The sequence below is a fragment of the Eublepharis macularius genome, chromosome 2, assembly GCF_028583425.1.
Source record: "Eublepharis macularius isolate TG4126 chromosome 2, MPM_Emac_v1.0, whole genome shotgun sequence".
NCBI classification, from domain to species: domain Eukaryota; kingdom Metazoa; phylum Chordata; class Lepidosauria; order Squamata; family Eublepharidae; genus Eublepharis; species Eublepharis macularius.
This window is the reverse complement of record NC_072791.1, coordinates 38,270,159-38,293,005: the sequence shown is the minus strand read 5'-3', so window position 1 is coordinate 38,293,005 and position 22,847 is coordinate 38,270,159.

Here is a 22,847-nt window from a genome sequence, read left to right as displayed (position 1 = left end):
GGAAACAAGCCTCTGCTTCCTGGGAGGAGACGAATTGGCAGCATTTTAACCCTTTCCTGGCTTGATTTAAAAAAATGAGAGTGGTACATGTTTTCCCCCAGAACTCTGTCACCAATTGCCTCTCCGGTGGGCAGGAGACAGCCCAATCAGCAAAAAGGGGTGAAGGGTTCCAACATTGCAACTTTACTATGCATGCTCAATTTTTTTAAAAAAAGTGTGACGTGAATTGCAAGGCCCCAAAAGCCCAAAATTGCACCGAGGTTTTGAAATGAAGCACAGACACCAAATCGAAATTGCAGTGGACAGTGTGAAATGAACAGGTGCAATGCCGAAGCCACTGCGATTGGGGCGAATGCTCATAAATGGCGGTTTAAACCGTAAGTGCGAAAAGGGCCTATCATTGATTGCTGAATACGAAGGAGAAGTTTTGAGTACATATAATTCAGTCATGGGCTTCTCCAGCTTCGATACTCAGACTTGAAAAAACACTTGTGAGAGATCACTGACTGCCAGAATCAATAGAGTAATACTACACTGTCTCACTCAGTATCATTATCATTATCTTCCTATGATTTTTGGAAAACCAAGGAACCACATTAATTCTATAGTATAGTGTCACTAAATATTATTCCACATTAAGAATCAACAGACCTTCCTCAGAGTGAATAGTATTTTTTTTAATAGTACACTTGTACAGCCATACAGGGATGAAAAAATAATTTGCCAGAGTGAAAACAAAAATTAATTAGTAGCCAGAAGCAACAAATTAGGTTTGTTTGCCGCTCCTAACTCCCACTAGTGAAAATCCGTATCGTACAGATTTTGCCCTTCAGCGCTTGTTGACAGAGCTCTGCAAATTCCTCTCATTAGTAAATTGGGCTCTTAATTCTATAACTGTATGTTAATGATGCCAACACAAATCAGTTATGGATATAGGGAAGCTTCCTGCTTTAAGAGAATAAATATAGTTTAGCATCTGTTTGCATGTGCCTGCTTTGTGTTAACCGTGATTCTGCTGAAAAACAATCTGCTATTTACCTAGATAGCATTTTTTTAAAAAATTGGATTGGATTCAGTGGTGTCATTAGTGGAAGGAGCACAGCTGTTTGCTATTTTACCCTTCTCCTCCCAGTTACTTCCAATCTTGGAAAACTGTGTTCCTGGGATCAAAGGACACAACAGAACAAACTGCTATGCTGGTCAAGGGCTGCAGTGAGGAGAGAGAAGTAGGGAAAGGTGCTCCCCCTTCAGGGGGAAAGGGTTGTGGTTCAGTGATAGAGCATCTGCTTTGCTGCCAGAAGGTCCCAGCTTCATTCCACAGCATCTCCAATGAAAGGATTAGGTGGTAGGTGATGTGAAAGAGGACCTCTGTATCTGAGACCATGGAAAGGTGCTGCCAGACTGTACTGACCTTGGTAGACCAGAGATCTGACTTAGCAGAAGGAAGCTTTTCATGTGTTCATTTGTTCATATTTGTTCATTCTTATCGATTGTTAGATCTTACTCACTGTATGACCCACAACTAATCATTTCCTTCAGCGTTTTCTTGCCATTGGGTCCTCGTTTGGAGCCAACTGACATGAAAATCAGTCAGAAATACTTAAGGAGAAAGGAGCTCAAGAGGGGTGGGAGTTTCTTAAAGGCAAAATATTGAAGGCACAATCACAAACTATTCCTCTGAGAAGGAAAAACGAGAGGAGCCTAAAGAAGGCAAGGTGGCTCCATAAACAGCTTTCTAATGAACTGAGAAATTTAAAAAGACTCATTTAGGAAATGGGAGGGCTTTACGACCAAGGATGAATCTAAAAAAATAACTAATGCTTGTAGGGAGAGTGTTAGAAAAGCTAAAACTCAGCATGAACATGGGCTAGCAAGAGATGCAAAAAACAACAAAAAAGGGTTCTTTGCTTATGTTCAAAGTAAAAAAAGAGTAAAGACATGATAGGCCCATTGCAGGGACAGGAAAATGAAATTGTAACTGGCAATGAAGAGAGGGCACATCTACTCAATTCCTACTTTTCTTCAGTCTTCTCCCACAAGGGAAATGATCTTCAATATGGCCCTAACACATGATGGGGGAAGGAAGTTACAGCCTAGGATCAGCATAGAGTTAGTATGTAAACACCTAGTTTCTTTAAATGGAACGAACTTCTCAGGGCCAGATGAATTGCACCCAAGGGTACTAAAAGAACTCACAGATGTAATTTCTGAGTCTCTGTCCATTATTTTTGAGAATTCTTGGAGATCAGGCAACATGCCAGAAGATTGGAGGCGGGCAAATGTTGTCCCCATCTTCAAGAAGGGGGAAAAGGAGGATCCAGGTAACTACTGACCTGTCTGCTTGACATCTCTACTTGGAAAAGTCTTAGAATAAATCATCAAACAGTCAGTCCTTGAGCATTTAGAAAGGAAGGCTGTGATTACTAGAGATGGGCACGAATCGAATCACAACCCAAACAAAGCCTGAACCAAGCCGGTTCGTGGCTTGCGAACCAGTGGTTCGTGGAAGCTCATTTCCATGAACTACCATGAACTAGTCTACCGGTTTGTTTGGATCCCCCCCGGGGATGTAGTTTATCTCAATTTCAGCAAGGCTTTTGATAAGGCTTCACATAATATCTTTGTTGACAAGTTGGTAAAATCTAACTTTTTAATTAATAAAAGTAAGTTTGGGGAGTTGTGAGTCTGAGCAGAATCAGAGTTGTGAATCTGAGCAGAAGTTTGGGAAGTTGTAAGTCTGAACAGAATGTCAGGAAGGAAGGGCTGCTTAATTCTCCCTCCTCTGGATGTTCAAAGTCTAATGATCATGCTCTCAAGGTCCTGCACCACCAACACATACAGGAATACTGTATATTCTCCCTGCGGGGGAAGCAGCTGAGGGGTGTATTTGAGCTGGAAATGAGGTAGAGGTAATTAAGCACCCCCCTTGCTGTTTCTCTCCCCAAGATGAGATTGTGCAAACTGCTGCACGTTTATTATTCTTTTTATAACAAGTTTGTGTAAGTGATAATAATTATGCCTGTTTGATAGTTGGGTAATTGAAGTGAAATGGCAGAAACTTTAGCAAATCAGATAGCTAGTGAATGATGGCTGGAGTGTAATGAAAACCTTCCCAACACACTATCAGCTGACTTTCATTTGATAATTTATTCTTTTTTTTTTTCACTTAGGAGACCAGTTCTGCCCTGCTGATCTGGGCAGAAACTAGAAATCATTCTCTGAGTCTTGATTAGATAAATAAGGTTGTTCAAACAGGCTATGTAATTTGTGTTTCCTGCCCAACCCTAGGTATTTCTGCACGATATCCCAAACCTTTCAGGGTTTACCCAGCTACCTACCAACAAATCATCTCAAAATCATAATGTATTTTGCATAGACCCTCAACTTTAAAAACACAATAACTCCAAGGAAAGAACTCCTAATTGCAAGGCTGTCTTGCGGCTTATAATATCCCAAACTTACTTTCATATCTCCCAGTAAGTCAAGCTATGCTTAGTCTTAGTAAGGCAATATCTTCTCTACTCCTGAGGAGACAGCACAACTTTCAAATCAAACAAAACACACAGAAAGACACAAAAGCTACATTACACTAAGGGCCAAGCTACACATGACGAATGACACTTGAACGGCAAGTGGATTGAGTGGAGGGCAAGTGAACAGGGAGAAATACACTTGCCATTCAAGTGTCATTCGTCATGTGTAGCTTGGCCCTAAGTCAGACCTCTGTCTGTTGAAGACCAATAGTGTCTACTTTGACTGAAAACAGGTCTCCAAGGTCTCTGGATCTTTCCCATCATCTTTAAACTGATCATTTTCCACAGAAGATTCTAGGAACTAGACAGTCTGCATTAGCTGAATCTCTTCCTATTGTTTAAAGTGGTTTGTGACTTGATAGCATCTATGTCCAATCCTGTCATGGATGTTAATTTGCCCCCTAGCTATGAGGTATTTACAAGCTCTTAACTGAGAGCCAAGATACAAGTGACGCCTTACACAGGTTGGACACTTGTCAGCTTCCCTCAAGTTTTGATGGGAAATGTAGGCATCCTTGTCTTGCAGCTGTAATGGACAGCCAAGCTGTAAAACCAGGATGCCTACATTTCCCATCAAAACTTGAGGGAAGCTGACAAGTGTCGAACCTGTGTAAGGTGTCACTTGTAGCTTGGCTCTGATAAAACCTCTCTCAACCATTCTAACTTGAAGGCCAGATTATGAGTAGATGAAGTACCTTAGGTGTCAGAAGCACCTGCTTGTTCTTTCGTTGTTATTAGATTTGGATGGATCTTGCAAACAGATGCACTCACTGGGAATGTGAGAGACCCTACTTGTGCGCATCCTGGCTTTTCAAATAATGCAAGGAAAAGATATTGGAGTCATTAGTTAAAATCATTCATGCTTCACTAACTGAGGCATCTCTCCTTAGACCTTCAAAGGAATCTGTTATTAGACTTTTCGTTCTGGATGACTCAGGTCAAGTCTGATTCAGTTATAGTGTGTACTTAAGAAGCCCTGAGTGTCTAGTTAGCTTTCCTATATCAAATCATTTAATTCCTGGCAAGAGATACACAATAGATAACATTTTAGGTTCGTTATCAGGTATTGTACACAAGTAGTACAATTATGGAGTCTCTGCTTCCATTTTAAGCCTACAAAATATAATTATTTAGCAATCATAATATCAACTCAAACAGCAGAAAATCATACCATCCATTATAACTACATAGATCATTAAAGGAGAGCAATTACATGAGTCCAAAGAAGTATCTTACCCAAAGATACAAAAATCACTGCAAGAAGGCTATTCTAAGAAGTTTAGCTTGTCATATTTATAGGGTTTCAGAACCTTCTCTTAACAATAGCTCCTTCAAAGACTCAAATTCTTGGCTAACTTACTCTCTTATGATTTCATACATCAAACAAGGTTATCCATATTTGAAACATCCTCTTGAAACCTATAACAATAGTAAGTTCCTTCTTGCTACTTTTTCTATTCACAAAGTCAATGTAGAATTTGTGATTACAGGTTTCTCATACATCTGAATATCTTTCAGCCCACCACCAATGTAACTATCCTCAAATGTTGCTAGCCTCTATGAAGTTATACATTTCTGCCATTCTTAGATACTCCCTGCACCTGGGCTTTGGTACATTGTATGCATTAGTATGAGTTAGCTGGCTATACTTAGCAATACAACTGTGTAACTCTATTGTTTTATACCCTTCTGCAAGGTTATTTTATTCTAGGTATTTAGACCTAGAGACCTATCTGTCTAGTTACAGGGCTGGGCTAGCCCTATTTCTGTGTGCCTAGGTGGCTTGAACAACTTTCTTGGTCATGTCCAGCAATTGTTCCCCTATAGTTCTAGCTATATTCATGACACTTGGTTGCTTTTTCTGCAAGTTCCAATGCTTACCAGCCATGTCAGATCACATGGGCACATTTTTCTCTGTATTGATTTCCTAGAAATAGCATCTTTCCCTTCCAATCAAATCCTTGTAAAGGAAGAGCAAAGAGTACTCCTAGCCAACCAAATGGTATAGAGCTGTCATGAACCTTTCCCCCTCTTTCCCCCTTCCTTGTGAGCTGGATTTTTTTTCCTTGCAAAGTAGAAAAGCCTTGGTTTGCTCAGGCTCCAGTAGAATTCAAACTCCTCTTTGGCATAGGCCTCTCTTGCAGTCTTCTGAGCCCCTTGCTTACATAAGTTGTAACTGAGCTTGCTGACCTGAGCTTTGCTCTGCATTGGCTAAAATACATTTTGCAGAAGATGAGGTATGCTTTGCAGAAAGTTGATTCATTACAGAGAGCTGGTCACTTAGAAACTGCTCTGGAGCTTGCAAATTACTTAGGTCTGCAAGTGATCAGGTCTCTGCAAACTGTCTGCTTTCCTTTATGGTTGTGCTCCTCCTCTGTCCCCTCCTCTTTCTGTCCTTTTCCCACTTCCACTCTATCTCCCGCCCAATCAGATCATTGCAAGGGAGGTGCAAAAGGCACTCCCAGCCAATCCCAAGCTGCTGTTTGCCTACCCTTCCTGCTTCCTTGTGAGCTGGAGTGGGGAGGATCCCCCCCCCCACCTGTGAGGATTCACAGAGAGACCTACTTTGGTTGTCTGTAAAATCTATCCATTATTCAATCAGCTTGATATTTAGGAGGTATTTAGATTAGAGGAGAACTGATTATCTTTATAAACAGCTTCCCAGGCACTTGAATAGATTTCACACTGAAAAGAATAGCCCCCAAGGGGGGGAAACGAAGGTTTTCCAAACTAGTAATATCCTATCCAGAAATAAACAATAACATTAAATATTTCCTCCCTGAAGTCTGGATCAGAAATTATAACAAAAATCTTATCCATGTGTACCCTTACATAAAACACCCCATTCCACAGGTCTGACTCAATTTCATGATTATATCTGCCCAAGATCTTGGAAAGCTACTACCAGATGGAAATATCTAATCATGAAAGTAAGACAAAAGTCTTCCCAGGCACCTGCTTCTTGAGAGCCCTACTTGAGGGTCTTGGAGATACTAGGAACTAGGGTTGCCAGGGACCTGGAGTCCCTCAATATGGGATCCCCAGGTCCCCATAGTCTCGTGGTGGGGGATTCAGAGCCAGTACTTACCCTGGCTTCCTCTCTCTGCACGCACGCACAGTGTGCACATGCTCCCAGCTTGCATGATGATGTCACTTCTGTGAGTGATGTCATCACATATGGTCAAAAGGTGCCTGGGTCAAAAGGGGCCCTTGTTGCTGCCACCAGCTCTCGCTGCAACTGCTTGCTGCCACAGCTGCTGCCACAGCTGCTGCCACTCACCCACTCGCCTGCTCCCTCTCAGGGGCCACGGCAGCAAGAGGCGAGAGCATGCGCCAGCAGCAGTGGTGTTGACAAAAGTGGCCTGCTCTTGCTGCTGCCTGCGGTCGCAGTGTGGGAGTGTGCCCCCTGCTTTCCTGCCATGCCTTGAGCTGCACACCCCAAGCTAAGCTGCACCATGCGCCTCGAGCTGAGCTGCACCGTGCTCCCTGAGCTGAGCCACATGGCTTGACTGAGCTCAGTTTGGGGCACGCGGCACAGCGTGGATCAGCTCAGGGAGTGTGTCTCAGCTCGGGGCACATGGTGCAGCTCCTGGCAGGGTTACGCAAAACAGGTGCTCTGTCACCGAGGCTCAGTCCTTCTAGAGTTGTATCATTAACTAGATATAGGTAATTGCATATATTTAATCTCCCACCTCCTTTAAAAACTCCCTACTTGAGTAAATCAAGGAAACATTATGCTACCCCCTCCCAATGTACAAGAAGGACATTATGTTGACACAAAAGAACCATACAGAAATATAATCCCCACCATTTTTCTTTCATATAGTCCAGAATTTTACCATCTGAACCAACCACTGAACTCCTTAGAACATGTAGAATGACTCTGAACCACAAACATCCATCCATCTACGTATTCATCTACCCATCTCAAAATCTAGCCAGCTTACTCTCTACCATTCTTCATCATCTTTAAACAACTGCTTTCCCAGACTGCCTGCTACTTCATCATGATTTTTCTATTGATGCAACAGAACACAAAAACCTAATTCAATTCCTGCTCCCAAGCTTTATCCTATTAAGTTCTTCAAAATGTAGATTGTATTTTATGTGTCAATCAGATGGTTCCTGGCCGTGTTTAAAAATAAATTGCTGCCACCCCTACGTACCTCCCTCCTCAAGATATGCAATATTAGAAAGTCTGCTTTTTATCATACCAAAGAACAAATGAAGACTCATTTTATGGCTTTCATCTGTTGTTTTCAACCCATTATTTAGTATTAAGATGAAAAACCAGGTTTGCAAGAATGTGTAATTCAAAATGAACTCATTCTATAAAACAATATATCTTGTAAGCAAGAATAAACTTTAACACTGTGAGAGACTTTTGCCCTTTATTTAAGAATATTTCCCATATATAGTCATCTGGGAATTTAGGACACTGCTAAATGGACTGTAAATTCAGGCTTCAAAAGACAGTTTTCATTCAGGGGCTTCTATTCTTCTTCATATAAACAATCAAAATCATACAATTTATTCCTGTACTTTTTAAGATTCCTCAGATTATCTGGTTAGACTGATAATCATAATATATAGGAGTTGTCTAAATCATTGCAACATGTAAAGAGGATATTAAATGGCAGCCAATTATCGGGTGGGCAGATACAGCATCTGCCTTCTATCTTTCCTATTGAAAGAGCGAGTTTAGGAGGGAGGAGTGACCCCTTTTCAATTATGATATACCAGGGTGGTTGATTTAATTTATATTTCAATGTTATATTTTTTATTGAAAAGTAAGGCAACATATTTAAATTGGATGGATGAATAATCTAACTATCAACTAGCCAATTACCAACATTCTGTGCTACTCTTGAAACATCTTGGCACACTGTAGCATGACCTAAGATGGACCTGAGCAGGTAGAAGCAAGCAATTCTTAATTGTGGGCTATTGAGATGTGTGTGTGATTTAGCTCACGATCAATTGCTCCTGACAATACTATTTAAGAACAATCTCCCCCCCCCAACTTTTCCTTCCTCCAAGAAGCTAACAGTGGTATACATAGTTGTCCACTTTCCTTTTTTTCCTTATAATAACTTTGCGACATTAAATTGAAAGAGAGAAAGAACAAGAGAGAGGGAGAGAGCATACATGCAAAAGTCATCCAGTGAGCTTCGGAGCATAATGGGGATTTGAATTTATATCATCTCCATCCTAGACCAACACTCAATCAACTCAAATACATTGGATCTATTTTTTCCTTTTCAAATATACAACAAGCCATGCATTTGCAGTGAAGGCAAAATCTGCCCAACACTGACACTGGCCTCCAATGACAAGAGCTCTTTCTGATTATCTAAAGGCATATTATTCAGGCCTCTGGTGATCCCTATAATATCTGGCCTTCCCTGCACACAGCTTGCAAACAATAACCATTTGTACAGTGCAGTTTAGTGGTTAGAGTGTTGGATTAGGATTGAGAGACCCAGATTCGAATCCCTACACTGCTATGAAAGCTTGCTGGGTAACCTTGGGTCAGTCATTCAGCCTAACTCATGTCACAGGATTGTTGTGAAGAGAGTAGAACAATATAAGCCACTTTGGTTCCCCATTGTGGGAAAAGGTGGGGCATAAATGAAGTGAATGAATGAATTCCATCCTTCTGCAGATGTATTTGTAATGTTCTGGTATCTATTCTTGATAGTATAACTATCAAAAGTTTTTGACAACTTTCAGTTTAGTCAGGTCAACAAAGTTCTTTCACACACACACAGTTTGTGCATGTGTGCGTATCACAGAACCAAAATCTTGCATCCAACAATTCCTGGCTTTGGTGCCTACAAAAGGAGAGGTGAATATGGCCTGCTATTCATTTATTTTATCAGGGCACAGTTCTGAAAAGCAGAGCTTTCCCGTAGCCATAGAATCAGATAAGATTATGGGGCATGTCAATAGATTACAAAAGCCCTGGCTTGTTATTGTAGTGTAATTATGATAAGATCGCTCTCTGTTAAACTCACACCCCAAGATACAGCTATAACTTACAGGAGCTAGAATGTCTCCTTATTTAATAATAAAAGCAGCTGTCAAATTTACAAAGATGTCAGTGCAGATAAAGTCCCTGCAGCCCTGCTCTGCTTTGACAAAGTGCTCTTTCATGGGACTGCCTCTGCCACCACTATTGCTTCAGATAAGATTTTAAAAATTCATTTCCATTTGAATGCATTTGCAGGGGGGAGAGAGTGGATTTTAGAATTTGATTTTTTTCCAGATAGAGGGGGGGGAGGGGAAACAGTCCCATCATTCTTGTGCTGTGTATTTAATTCCATCTTTATTTTTGCAGCTAAATGCTTTGAAGTACATCCAGATTTTCCAGGCTACAACGGAACCAAATGATTACATTTCCAAAATGTATAAAAATAATTAAGTAATGAGATTCTGATTCATACCAGATGGGGATAGGCTGACATTGTTCCCTCCCAGAGGCAAGTGAAGGTGTCTTTACTGAAGTCAGGAGGCAAACATGTGGGAGTATGAATTTATTGATCACTAAATCAGATGATCTTTCGGGGATCAACTTATGCCCTACCACTTCTAACAGTTTCATTCCATAGGTTAGCATCTGCTACGCTGAAAGCTAAAATAAAATATTCAGTAAATGCAAAGACAACAGAGATTTTCAACCCCTACCCCATCCCCAGATGGAAGCAAGGAACAGCTCTGGGCTATACACCAAAAAGGAATGAAGGCCAAGGGACACTAAGGAATGACTCTGGGGTGCCTTGTATGCCTTGTCTAATGAGATGGAAGCACTGGAGCTGGCAGTTTATTGCAGCTCTCCCTTTCATAACTCGTCTTTTGCCAACAGCTAACCTCCCTGCTTCAGCTGTATGGTCAGAGGTGTGTGGGTAGGTAGCTTTCTTAATGTTGGGGGCACCATCTGAGCCATAACTGCTGAATGGCATGGGGGCAGGGTATGGCTCAGCACTTCTTGGCACAGATTCTGTGCAGACAATGAGAGGTAAGGCCTGGCAACACTTAGCTTAGCTGAATTTTGAGCAGGAATGCCCTTACAGAAGCACCAAGAAATATAGTGTTTTTTAGTCTGACTTGGGCAATCTGATGAGACAGTGATTAAGAGGTTAAACAGTGTAACATATTGCTGTATTGTACCTTGTATCTTCATTTCAGGTATATGAAATCACAGTTTATAGTCACAGTTATAAACTTCTCCACATTAAAGATCAAACTGGAATAGTTAATACATATATTTCCAGTAGAATATGGATGCAAAAGAAATTTACACGTTCTCTTGATTTAATTTTAAATAGGGGTGTCTTAAATAGGGGTGTGGACAGGAAAAAAATTCAGTAAATTCAGTTTGGTAATACCGAATTGGAGAAAAAAAAATGGTATTTCTTGAATACCTAATTGACTCTCTAGTTTGGTTCAGTATTATAAAGCAAATTCGGTAAAATTTGGTCACTGTTTCCAAAGGAAAACTTAATTCAGGTTTATCGAGTGGCCTGGGAGGGTCATTTGTTGACATAATTTCACCAAAACCTCAAGGGACCTACTCCTTATTGTCTGCTGAAGCGCTCCCAAGTTTCACAAAGATTGTACTTTGGGGGGCATTTTATCCCCCCCCCCCCAAGAAGGTGTCCCCAGCTACCTCCAGTCTCTTTTATTCCTAATGAGGAAAACTATCTGGGGGATATCCAGGGGGCTGGGGTGGCATTTTGCAAGCAAAATCCACCAAATTTTCAGGGGACCAACTACTAACTGTTCTCTACAGACTCAACAAGTTTCAAGGAGATTGGACCCCAGGATAAAATTCTATAGACACCTGAATAGGGTGCCCAAGCCACGCCATTTGTTCCTATTGTGGGGGAAAGGTCCAAGCTGACTCCCACTGCAGAAACATATAGACCAAGGTTGCCATGGCCAGAGGCACACTCTAATATGCAAGATCAGCACCAGAAAGTCCAACAGAACTAAAATGACACCCCCCCTTAAAAAAAAAGAAGTACCTGAGTCCTGACCAAGCTGACCAAACACTCTCCAGTGTTTCCTATGATGAGAACTTTTCTAAGTTCTTTCCCAGGGGCACGTAGACACAGGCAAGGATGTCACAGCCAAGGAGTGCTCACAAATGCAAGCTCATCCCTGGGTTATACCAACACAAACAAACTGACTTCAAAAAACCCAAGTGCCCCCTGTCCATGCTGAACATCTACTCTCCATTGTCCCTATGAGGACAAACGTCACGCCAGAAAATCACCCAAACCAAACTGAAGCAAGGGACAGTCTTGTAACTAGAAGCAAACTGATGCAAAGGAATGGAAACCCCCTGTCATGATGTAGCTGTACCAGGAAGGCCTAGCAAGGCCTCAGAAGCCTGTTAGCAGTGAGAGTAGGCCTGCCTACAATTCCCAGGAGCTCCTGGACCATTTTGGCACCTTTTTTGGCCAATCAGAACACAGGGGGCTAGTGCTATATAAGTCTGGGAGGGGAAAAGCCTGTGTTCTTTCTTCCAGGGAGCAGGCCAGAGGAGGTTTCTGCTAGGGAGAGAGGCCCTCATTCAGGTAGGGTGAGAAGACAGGCCTGGCAGACAGAGGGACTGTGAGTTCAGTCGCGCTAGGGCCTTTTGTTTATTTTGCTTTTACCCATCTATTGTTGCTAATGCACCTTGTTTGTTTGTTTGATATTAACGGACCTCCTTGTAAATAAATCCTTTTGTTTGTTGTTACTCTGCTGGGTCCTCACGCCTGTTTATTGGCCAAGCTACGGAGGTCAGAAGGGTTGGGAGGGTACTCAGGGCCTTCCCAAGGGACCCTAAATCCCAGAATGGTGGCAGCGTAAGGTGGCTCACCCCACCTGAGGCGTGACACCCCACCCCGAACCAAAGTGAAGCAAGAATACCAAGTTCACACTAGAGAATCACATCCATTCTACCCAAATCAAATAGGAGCAAAGGTCACTCTTGCAAATTAGCCCAACAGAACCAGTGTAATTCGCAGCAGCCAGGTACTGGATTCAGCCAGTGGGGGGACACCACAGAAAAGAACCAAGCAGTATGTAGCCACAAGCATAAGGGAATGGAAAGCAAGCACAGTTTTGTAAGATGGATACCACCCACATGGCCTCAGGCGGAAATTGACAGTGGGGTACTTGGGAAACCTACGTAATCCTCTCTCTGCAACAGCCTTCATAATTGGCCCCCTCTTACCCCTGCAATGAGAAATCATTATAAAAACACATTACATATAGTATATTATAGAACAGCATTCTGTACCTTCATTTGGAAGTTTCCATGGATTACTTTTTGTGACACATGGTGTGTTGTTCTACTTTTCCTAACATCTCTTTCTGACTCTTCACATCCCAGTGGCAAGAAAACAACATTTCTGGGGTCTGTTTTCTCAATTATCTGCAGAAATTTGTGCTTAGATGGGCTGGTGGTTTTGCAATGTGTGTCTATGGGGAGGGGGTTACAAATTGCAGCTTACATTTGTTGTGCCAACAGAATCAACTGTCCTTCTGCTGGTTTTCTACCTAACTTTTAAGTCTTGGGAAGAGCATTTTTCCCCACCTCACAGACTTCCAAACGATTCAGGCCACAAAAGGGGCTCACCTCATTCACTCCAGAAGTCTGAAGTAGGTAAATTGAAGAGCAGCGTGTGGACTTCAGAAAGACCAACTACTTAACTACCAGGGGAGCAAGTGAGTGCAATGGAGCTGACAATATTGCCCACATAGGGGGGTGGGAATACTTGATCTCTGTGCTTCTGAGTCTCGAGAGAGGTCCAGCCAGACCACCTTTTTCTTGGCATAGTAGCTCAGTGGATTGGTGGAAAGCAACTCAGAGCTCTGAAAGGTAGTCCCTCACAATTTCCTTCACAGAGTCTTTGAGGGGTTCTCAGTCCACTCAGCAAAGTTACCATTTATGCACAAGTGTGTGCAACCAGGCCTCAGTAAAGCATACAAGCTGCAAAGAAGCAAGCAGTCTGATGCTTGCTGACTAATAGTGTGTTCTCCCTCACAGGCCAAAATAACCCTGGGAAGGGCCTTCCCACTACTCCCACCATGACAGGCAGGAACCAAGGCTTGAAGCCCGCCAATAGTTTTGTAGTTGCTTAGCATTTGTTTCTGGGGATGTTAACCACTCATTTTCTTTTAAGATTTCAGATTTTTCCTGCAACCATGGACTTTTCCCAGGCTTGTAGAAAAATCTGTCTTTTTTGTCCATGGCCCCAGTCTCCAGATTTAAGTATCCACAGATGAAACCATGTTGAGAATTAGATAAATTGACACCAAAAAACAACAGAGGAGAATGCCAATCCACAAAATTCTGAGCTGTAGGGAATTTTCTTAACACTTCGCATAAAACATTTTTAAAGTTTTTTTTTTTAAAGTTGTCTTACAACTGATTTCTTTTAAGGAGTTTTAAAAAGCATAGAAGAATAATCCAAATCAGGATTTTGCAAAAAAGAAAGGTAGGGTGAAGCATGATATGTCAAAACAAAAACTGCTACCCATAATCGTGTATGCCTAAGCAGGTCTACTCAGAAGTAAATCTCATCTTATTCAAGGATGTTTTCTCTCAGTAAAATGTCCTTAGAATAACAGCAGATATATTTGATTTATGGGTAGTATTTGTAAGATAATGACAGCTAATGTGCATATGTTACTTGAATGTTATAAAGTACTATACAATTGATAAGCATTAATATCTTGTTTTACTCCATTTTAGGATATGCCTGTGCATGCACCTGCTAGCTTTTCTCACCCTACAGAAGTTCCTTAAATAGAACCAGTTTCAATGGGCAGGTTTCTGACTCCTGGTTGGGCATATACAAGTTGTGCATGCATATTCTTTCATACTGCAGTCATTCAACTGATACAAAGCAAAGACAGATGCTTACTTTTTGCCAAGCCCTGACAACATTCCTGCAAATAAAAGGGAAAAATTCATATTTGAAAAGGCCCCTCTCTTGATTATAGAATTATGTTTTCTTCAGTTGAGTTACTGGTCCATGGGGAAAGAAATGTCATTCATTTGGCTGCCTACTTGATTTTCCTTGTGCTTTAGAAGGTGGCTCTATAGAACACACTTCATGCTTTCATAACTCCTAATCATTCCTTAATGAGGGCTTTTGTTTGCATCTGTTAACTTTTTCCTGCTGTATATTTTCATGGTATGACTAACAATAGTTAGCGATAAACAATGAAATGGGGTCCATGTTGGAAGCAAGAACCTTCCCAGTGGTGGAATCTATAAAATCTAGCTTTGAAAATTGATCAAAAGTCTATTGTCTTGATCTAGACCTCCCAGAGTACTCTATTCATGTACGTGTCACTTCAGTGGAAGCAGCTAAATCTTCTCAAATGAATTAGAAGTCCTTGAGGAAGGAAGTTCTATATTAGTTTCAGAGCAGTTGCACACAATGGGGGAAAATGGTATTGAGATGGTCAAATGTATGGCTGATGTGTATGAAATTATGTGTATTGTGTATATAAGAAACTATTAATCTAATCCAGTATTCCGTCACTAATAGCAGAGTTTGCTATTCCTGAGACCTCACTTCCAGGACATAAATATGGTCGTGATGGACAAAGGTGATGGCTTCATGTTGTTTGTTCCCAGTCCCTGATATTCAGAGGAATACTGTCCCCTAAACCTCAACAATTCATTTATCTATCATGGATAATCACCACTGATATACTCATCTTCCATCTCCTCTTCTGCCTCCCTCAGCCTTCTTTTTTTACCTGGCCATAGCGGATGCAGGTGAGTGGAAGGAGGGAAGGCTATCCCTCACAGGCCAAAAGAACTCTGGAAAGGACTTGCCTACTATCCCTGCATTTTATTGCCAGGAACCAAGGCTTGAAGCCTGCCAATAGTGTTGTAGTTGCATAGCATTTGTTTATCGGGGGGAGGGGTTAAACCCTCTATTTTCTTTTTAAGATTTCAGATTTTTTTTCCTGCAACCATCCTCTGCCCTAGTTTCCAGGCTGGCTGACATCCTAGTAGGAACAAAAGGTGTTTGTGCAAAGGTGGTGTCCCCTCCCCATTCCCATTGGTACCATTAAGCATATCATCTCAAGCCTCACAATCTCGCTAAAACCAGAGGTTGTTTTCTTGTTTTCAGAGCCCAATTCTAAATTGAGCTGGGGGGGGGCATGTTCCATCACTAGCTTAGAGAACTGCTAGAGTGCCACAAGAATGACATTAATTAAGCACTTAAATGTTCCTGTGAAGCACAGGTCATGGGTTCATCCAATCACTCTCCTACGAGAGCAAGTAATTCTTCTGTGTCTCTGCATCCAAGTGAGTCAATGATCTAGCAGCACCCAATACAGAGAGAATTGTCTGCCCTTACAAAAGGTCATTTGCTACATCTGAAGATTAAATGATCCTCACTTGTTTCATGTGTATTTTCAGACACAATTCAGAGTGTTGGTCATGTTCTATAAATGGCTTGGATCCAGGATACCCAAAGGGTAGTTTTTCCTTATGATCCTCCCTGAACTTTAAAACCTGCTTCAGATGTCCTGTTTGAGGATCACCAATATTGCTGTCTTTTAAGTGGCAAGTTAAAATCAACTGCTGTTTCTCCTTTCTCTCGTTTTTCTTGTTACTGTTGTGATTTGTTTATTAATATTGTTTTAAGTAGTCATGAGAATTTTGATTTTTAAATGTATTTGGACGTTATTTTTTAAATGTTGCAAGCCAATTAGGGAAATAGATAGCAGAAAATCAAGATATTAATAATTTATTTAAAAAAAAATCTCTGAGTCTCTCGTCTGAGCATGTCTCCTTCAACTCAAGAAGAAGGCCTAGAACATCAATGCAGGCTGAGGTTGAGATCAGATTATCCTTTGACAATGGATAATTTTATCCATTGTCTTTCTGACAGATGGACTAAAGAAGTATCAGAAGTTTGAGGAACACTGTTTTAGAAAATAGCATTGCCATATGGAACTGTGACTGTCATATTACAATATAAAATTGATATGCTGCCAACATGGCATCAAAGCCAAACCAGACTAAACATGAAAGGCTCAGATGCTGGAACTTTCATGTTTGTTTTTAATGCTAATTTGCAGACCCAGGAGGCTACCTTAAAGTCCACATAAGAGTCACCATGAGAGTGACTCTTTCCATGCATGCCTCTTCCATGATTTAAAATGCCTCTCTTCCAGTCAGCAATGGGCTCTTGTGAGAAACACCATCTATTTGCTGCAACAGCCAATGGCCACTTAGAAAGGTATTTTAATCATGGGCAGAAAGAGCTAAACCTTCTCCCCTTAAAGACCACCAAGGTTTTAAGGGCCTAATATCTTGAGAGTCAAAGCTCTGATGAAGAGACCTTTGACTGTCAAATGCTTATACCCTGAAAATCTTGTTGGTCTTTAATAAACTACAGGACTCAAGGTATTCTTTCCATATAAGCGTGTTGAAATAAGTAAATGTTGCCTGCTCACACAAGAAATATAGCCATTGATTTAGATGAAAAGATAAACCATATTCATCTGATCTGCATCTCATTTGGCTATTTTTAGCAGGCTTTCCTTACCACAGAGCAGGTATCCTTTCTAACAATGCAAAAACAAGTATGCAGGAGAATTTCAGGAGTTTGCTGGTTCAATTTAAACATTTGTTTTGCTGCTTTGTAGGGGATCTTTTAAACTATAAGCCAAAGTTATGGCTGCTCAACAAGCTTAACTTGCAGATCAGCTTTGACAGAAATACAGATTTCAGTACTGATTTCTATTATTCAGGATCTCAGAATTAAAAGTAGGGTTTTGATTTTCCTAACCTATGGTTCTGCTGGCCATTGCTTTTCAATGCAAATAACTCAAAACGGTTGCCTAATGCTTCCTCAATGGGTATTAATTGTTAGGAGATAATATCCTGCTACAGACACATCCTCCCTCACCAAAAAAACCCAGAGGAATTTCACATAGTTAAAACATCAGGTGATATCACAATTCTGGGGAAAAATGGAAATAAATGCTAAAACTGAAGCTAAACTAAGGAGCATAAAAAATAAACCAATTAAAAAAATGTTAAAAAATAGATTTTACAAAACATGGCAGGAAGAGTTATTTGTTAATGCATAAAGACATTGACAGGAAAGGGAATTTTATCTTCCATTCTAACTAGTGTTTAAGAACACAACATCCTTTCCCAGAAGTGAATCTAGCAAGCCTATCATTTTCAGTAAGTTCAATTTCGAAATCTAAATGGTTCAGAGGCTGGAAAAAACAAGCCCCTGTATTTGACGCAAACCCCATTCATTGTAGTTTCCATTATGGACCAATTATATCACTGCCCTACACCCCTTCAGGGATCTGCTAGCCAGTTTTAATGAAGACATTGTAACTTCCTCTTTCCTGTTTTTTGCATGAAATCCAACATTCTGCTTCCCCCTCTTTTTAAAGGAATTTTGAGAAATTTCAAATCAATTTCATTTTGATAAAGGAAAAAATTAAAGGTAGTAAAGGAAGGAAAGGAGTTCTGCAAAATTTCAGAATTCCGCTCTGTAGATGTTCAAGAGGCAGTCAGTGTTTTCCTGAACATTCCTGTCCTCCTGCTACAGCAACACCTTGAGCTGTGTTTAACATAAAACAACTGAAAGGGCAGAAAGTATGAAAGGGTGCATTGATTTCTGTCCATAGAAGGATGAAAGAGAAACCCCTGTTTGAAAAGAGAAATAAGAGGAATCAATGAATATATCTAAAAAAACGAGTTTCAAGAAAAGAAATTCCCCTTCCCATAATAACACCAGAAAATTGCAGAAGCGCTTTAGATAACTTCTAACCTTTCAACTGGTGAAGGTGGTAGGTTATGTATTCAGCCCACATGTACAGACCACTTCTGCCATGGGAAACACTTGTTACTATAGGTGGGTTTTATTCACTTGTTCCGTCCAAAAGGCCAGTAGAGATTAGACAGTGGGGAAAGTAGGCCCCAGAAGTTTCCTCAAACCAAGCAGCAGCAAATCTAAAGAGGGGTCTTACTGAGCATAGAGAACTGAACACAGTCTCTTTGGTTCACTGTTTAATTTTGTGGCTTAATGCAGGCAAGGCGACAACATCAAGCAGGAAAGTTAACAGGTTTTACTCTTCTGTTACAGGCCCTGCTTTAGTTCCTCCTCTATCTTTCCTCCTTCCTCTGAAAGTCTCCTCTAGAGTAAAGGGGCTAGACTACCATCTCCCTAATGGGACACACTTACAAACTTTAACACTGAATTAATTTGCAAAGCAGTGAGTAAAACACAACAGCGGGTAGAATAGGAAGGCTATCCTAAGGACCAAAAGGAAAAATGATAAGGAGCCCCTACATTGACTTCCAGTTTGATCAGTACATTTAAAGGTCAATTGGTTTCACTAGTAGCAGTCTTGCAAGACTCCCCGGAGGTAACTATAAGGAAAGGTAGACTGAGATAATAGTTTTAGAACAAGTCTGTTAAGAGTCTGTCCCTCATCAATATGAATATAACATTATAGCTACATTTCCCAGAAGCTTGTTTTAGCTGTCTCTGAGAGACAAAAAGAGGATGCAACTGGAATCTGTCAGTTTATAATACACTAGTAACAAAGCCTGTTGTGGGAAAATAGGCTCTAAAAAGGGGAGGGGGGGGCAGGCAGGCATTGCCTCCTCCTGCACTGCTTCCAATTAGAGATGGCATGAAACACAATAAAACGAACTATGAGGTTCGTGGTTAGTAGATTTTCATGAACCAGGAACCACAAACTGGCATGAACTGTGGCAAGTTTACGAACCAGTTTGTGGTTCGTGGTACGAGGGGTTTAAATGCCCCTTTCTGGCCGCTTAGCAGTGGCAGGGAAAGGGGCGTTTGACAGTTTAAAGGGCCCTTTCCTGCCTTGCAAGCTGCAGGGTCCTTTAAACTGCCCAAACCCCACCCCACCCACCCAGCCACAGCCCCAGCTCCACACTGCGGGCCTGCGGCATCTTCCCCCTCCTCCCGTGAGGGACGGGAAGGCCGTTTTTGACCTCTTCTATCACTGTGTGGGCCTGCAGGGTGGTGGATGAGGCAAAAAATGGCCTTCCCACCCCTCAAATGGCGGCCATGGCTGCCATTTGAAGGGTGGGAAGGTTGATTTAGGCTTCACCACCGAAAACAGCCTCCCTGCCTCTCAAATGGCAGCTACGGTGCCATTTGGAGGGGCATTTAAAGCCATTTTCAGGGCATTTAAAGCCGTTTTTAAAGCCATTTTTGGCTTCCTCCACCACCAAAAATGGACTCCCTGCCCCTCAAATGGTGGCTACGGCACCATTTAAAGAGCCGTTTGGCTTGCAAGCAGCCAATCCCTTTAAACTATCAGCTGGCTGTAAACTATCAACAACAACAGATTTATATACTGCCCTTCAGGAAAACCTAATGCCCACTCAGTGCGGTTTACAAAGTATATATTATCCCCACAACAAACACCCTGTGAGGTGGGTGGGGCTGAGAGAGAGCTCCAGAGAGCTGTGACTAGCCCAAGGTCACCCAGCTGGTTTCAAGTGGAGGAGTGGGGAATCAAACCTGGCTCTCCAGATTAGAGTTCTGCGCTCTTAACCATTACACCAAACTGGATCCCCTCCCTGCCGCCAGTTAGCTGATAGTTAAAAGGGACCTGCCGCTTGCAAGCCGCAGGAAAATTTCCCTGGGGAAATGGCCATTTAAACTTCCCCTTTACAACCCAAATGAACCAGTAGACCAGTTCATGGAAGTTCGTGGAAACAAGCTTACATGAACCACTGGTTCACAAACCACAAACTGGCCTGCTTTGTGCATTTTTTGGGTTGTAATTTGATTTGTGCCCATCTTTACTCCTGATCCTGTCCGGGTGAGGGGGAGGCAAGCTTTGCCTCCTGCTCCGCTACTAATCCCAGCCAGGGAAAAGGAAGAGGGCATTGCCTCCTGCTCTGTGCCTGATCCTGGCCGGGTGAATAAGGGGCAGGCATTGCCACCTGCTCTACTCCTGATCCCAGCCGGGTGAATGGGGGTGGGTGGGCATTGCCTCCTGCTCTGTGCCTGATTCTGTCCGGGTGAGGAGGAGCGGGCATTGCTGCCCGCTCCACACCTGATTCTGGTGGGTTGAAGGAAGAGCAGACATTGCTGCCTGCTCTACCCCTGATCCCGGCCAGGTGAAGGGGTGGGCATTGCCTCCTGCTCCACACCTGATCCCAGCTGGGTGAAGGCGGGATGCAGTTACTGGCACCTACTCCCTGTTTGATCCTGGCTTGATGAAGGGAGGAGCCGGCATTGCCACCTGCTCTGCACCTGATTTTAGCGGGTTGAAGGGGAGTGGGCATAGCCACCTGAACCGCTCCTGATCCCAGCTGAGTGAAAAGGGGAAAACATTGACACCTGCTTCACTCCTGATATCAGCTGGGTGAAGGTGGGGGGTGAACATTTCCCACTGCTCCATGCCTGATCCCAGCTTGGTGAAGGCAGGGGGCGGGAATCAGCATGTGCTTCGTACCTGATCCCAGCTGGGTGCAGGCTGGCATTGCCACCTGCTCTGCTCCTGATCCTGATCCAAGCTGGGTGAAGGCAGGGAGCAGGCACTGCCACATGCTCTGCTCCTGATCCCAGCTGAGTGAAGGCAGCAGACAGGCATTGCCACCTTCTCCATGCCTGATCCTGGCCTGGGCTTCTCGCTGAGGTGCGCTCTCTTCAAGGATGGGCTACCTTGTCTGGGCTTCCCTTCACAGCAGCGCCCTCTGGAGGTGTGCCAGGCTAGGAAGTGCGTTGACTGGAACTTGGTTAGCCTTTTATCCAGTAGGTTGGTTACGTTCTGAGTATGGCCCAGAATGTGGACATGAGTTTTTTAACACTATTTTCCAAACTACTTGATATGACATTAGGTTGTTACAGAATTGCAGAGTCAGTAGTATTGGTATATTACACTACAACTCTGTTGAAATGAAGCCATCAGCAAGACACTGCACCAACTATATCCATGTGTTGACTGTAGAAAGGTGTGCTTTATACGTCCTTCCAAGCATAATATTCCTAGCTGTTGGTATGTCAAAGAGCATCATAAACACAACAGAAGAAAAACTTCGAAGTTTTGGCTACTGGATCCCAGACATTGTTTTGGAGCCATGACATACCCAATAAAAACACTCCACTTTACTTTTTCTGGAGCACAGGACTAAAGTTCCGAGGGGAAAAAAAAGTTTAATAGGACTTTGTCCTCTTTACCATTCATAAAGGGATATAATAAGCTTTCTGTAATTATACACCAGGGAGCTGTAAAGAACTTCTTTGAGGCACATAAGGTCTCCTTATGCAGAAGGACCAGGGAACTTTCTGATTCTTGTTTAAAGATTCAGAAAGTTTCATCCCCTCTACATTGAAAGGCGAGAGAAGGTTCATTTCTCCAAGGAGATATATATTATACAGCAGTGGGTTCTCTCATCTATTCATGAGTCAAAGGAAAAAAAACAGATCTGGCAGTCTAGTATAATCCAAGGTCAGGTGAACATTATAGACAAAAAAAAAATATTTGTTCCGGTCACTGGTCATTCTTGCTGTGGGTGGTATTTTGCTAACCATGACAATAATATTTAGATTTACTTAGATTTAGAGATTTAGATTGTCAGTCAGAGGGCCAGACATACCATGAAGCAACATTTGTTTTGGACAGCAGATCCCAAGGGCTGAGTTATTTCCCCATCTCTAGTATCTACATTCCATTAGACCAGAACAGTTGGAGTTTCAAAGCAAAAGACATATGAGAATACATACACAAAGATTTTAATTAAATATAAATACATTTTATAGAAATAGATAATTATACAGAAAGCCTGGAAAGAGGGATAGTTGGATGAGATTTTTTTAAAAAACTTCATTTGTATCCCATTTTTCCCCATTGGGGACCTAACGTGGCTTTCATCAATCTCCTCTCCTCCAATTTATCCTTACAACAACCCTGTGAGGTAAGTTAGGCTGAAAGAGTGTGACTGGACCATGGTCGGTGAGCAAGCTTCCATGGCAGAGTGGGGATTCTAACCTGGATCTACCAGATCCAAGCCTGATGCTCTAACTACAGCTATATACTGTCTCTCATTGGATGACTCATTTGATCATCAGTATCTGTGATCCTGGGAGATTACTGGGGAATTCATAAGTTCTTTCCAATTGTACTCTAAAGGCACATTCACTTAAGTTAGCAATACTTTTATTTTCTTACTCAATTATGTAAAACCTAAAGCTGAAATAATAGATAAGGCTATTCTGATTGTCATCATGCATTTCACTGCCTTCTACATGTTTCATCTCCCCTCCCCCC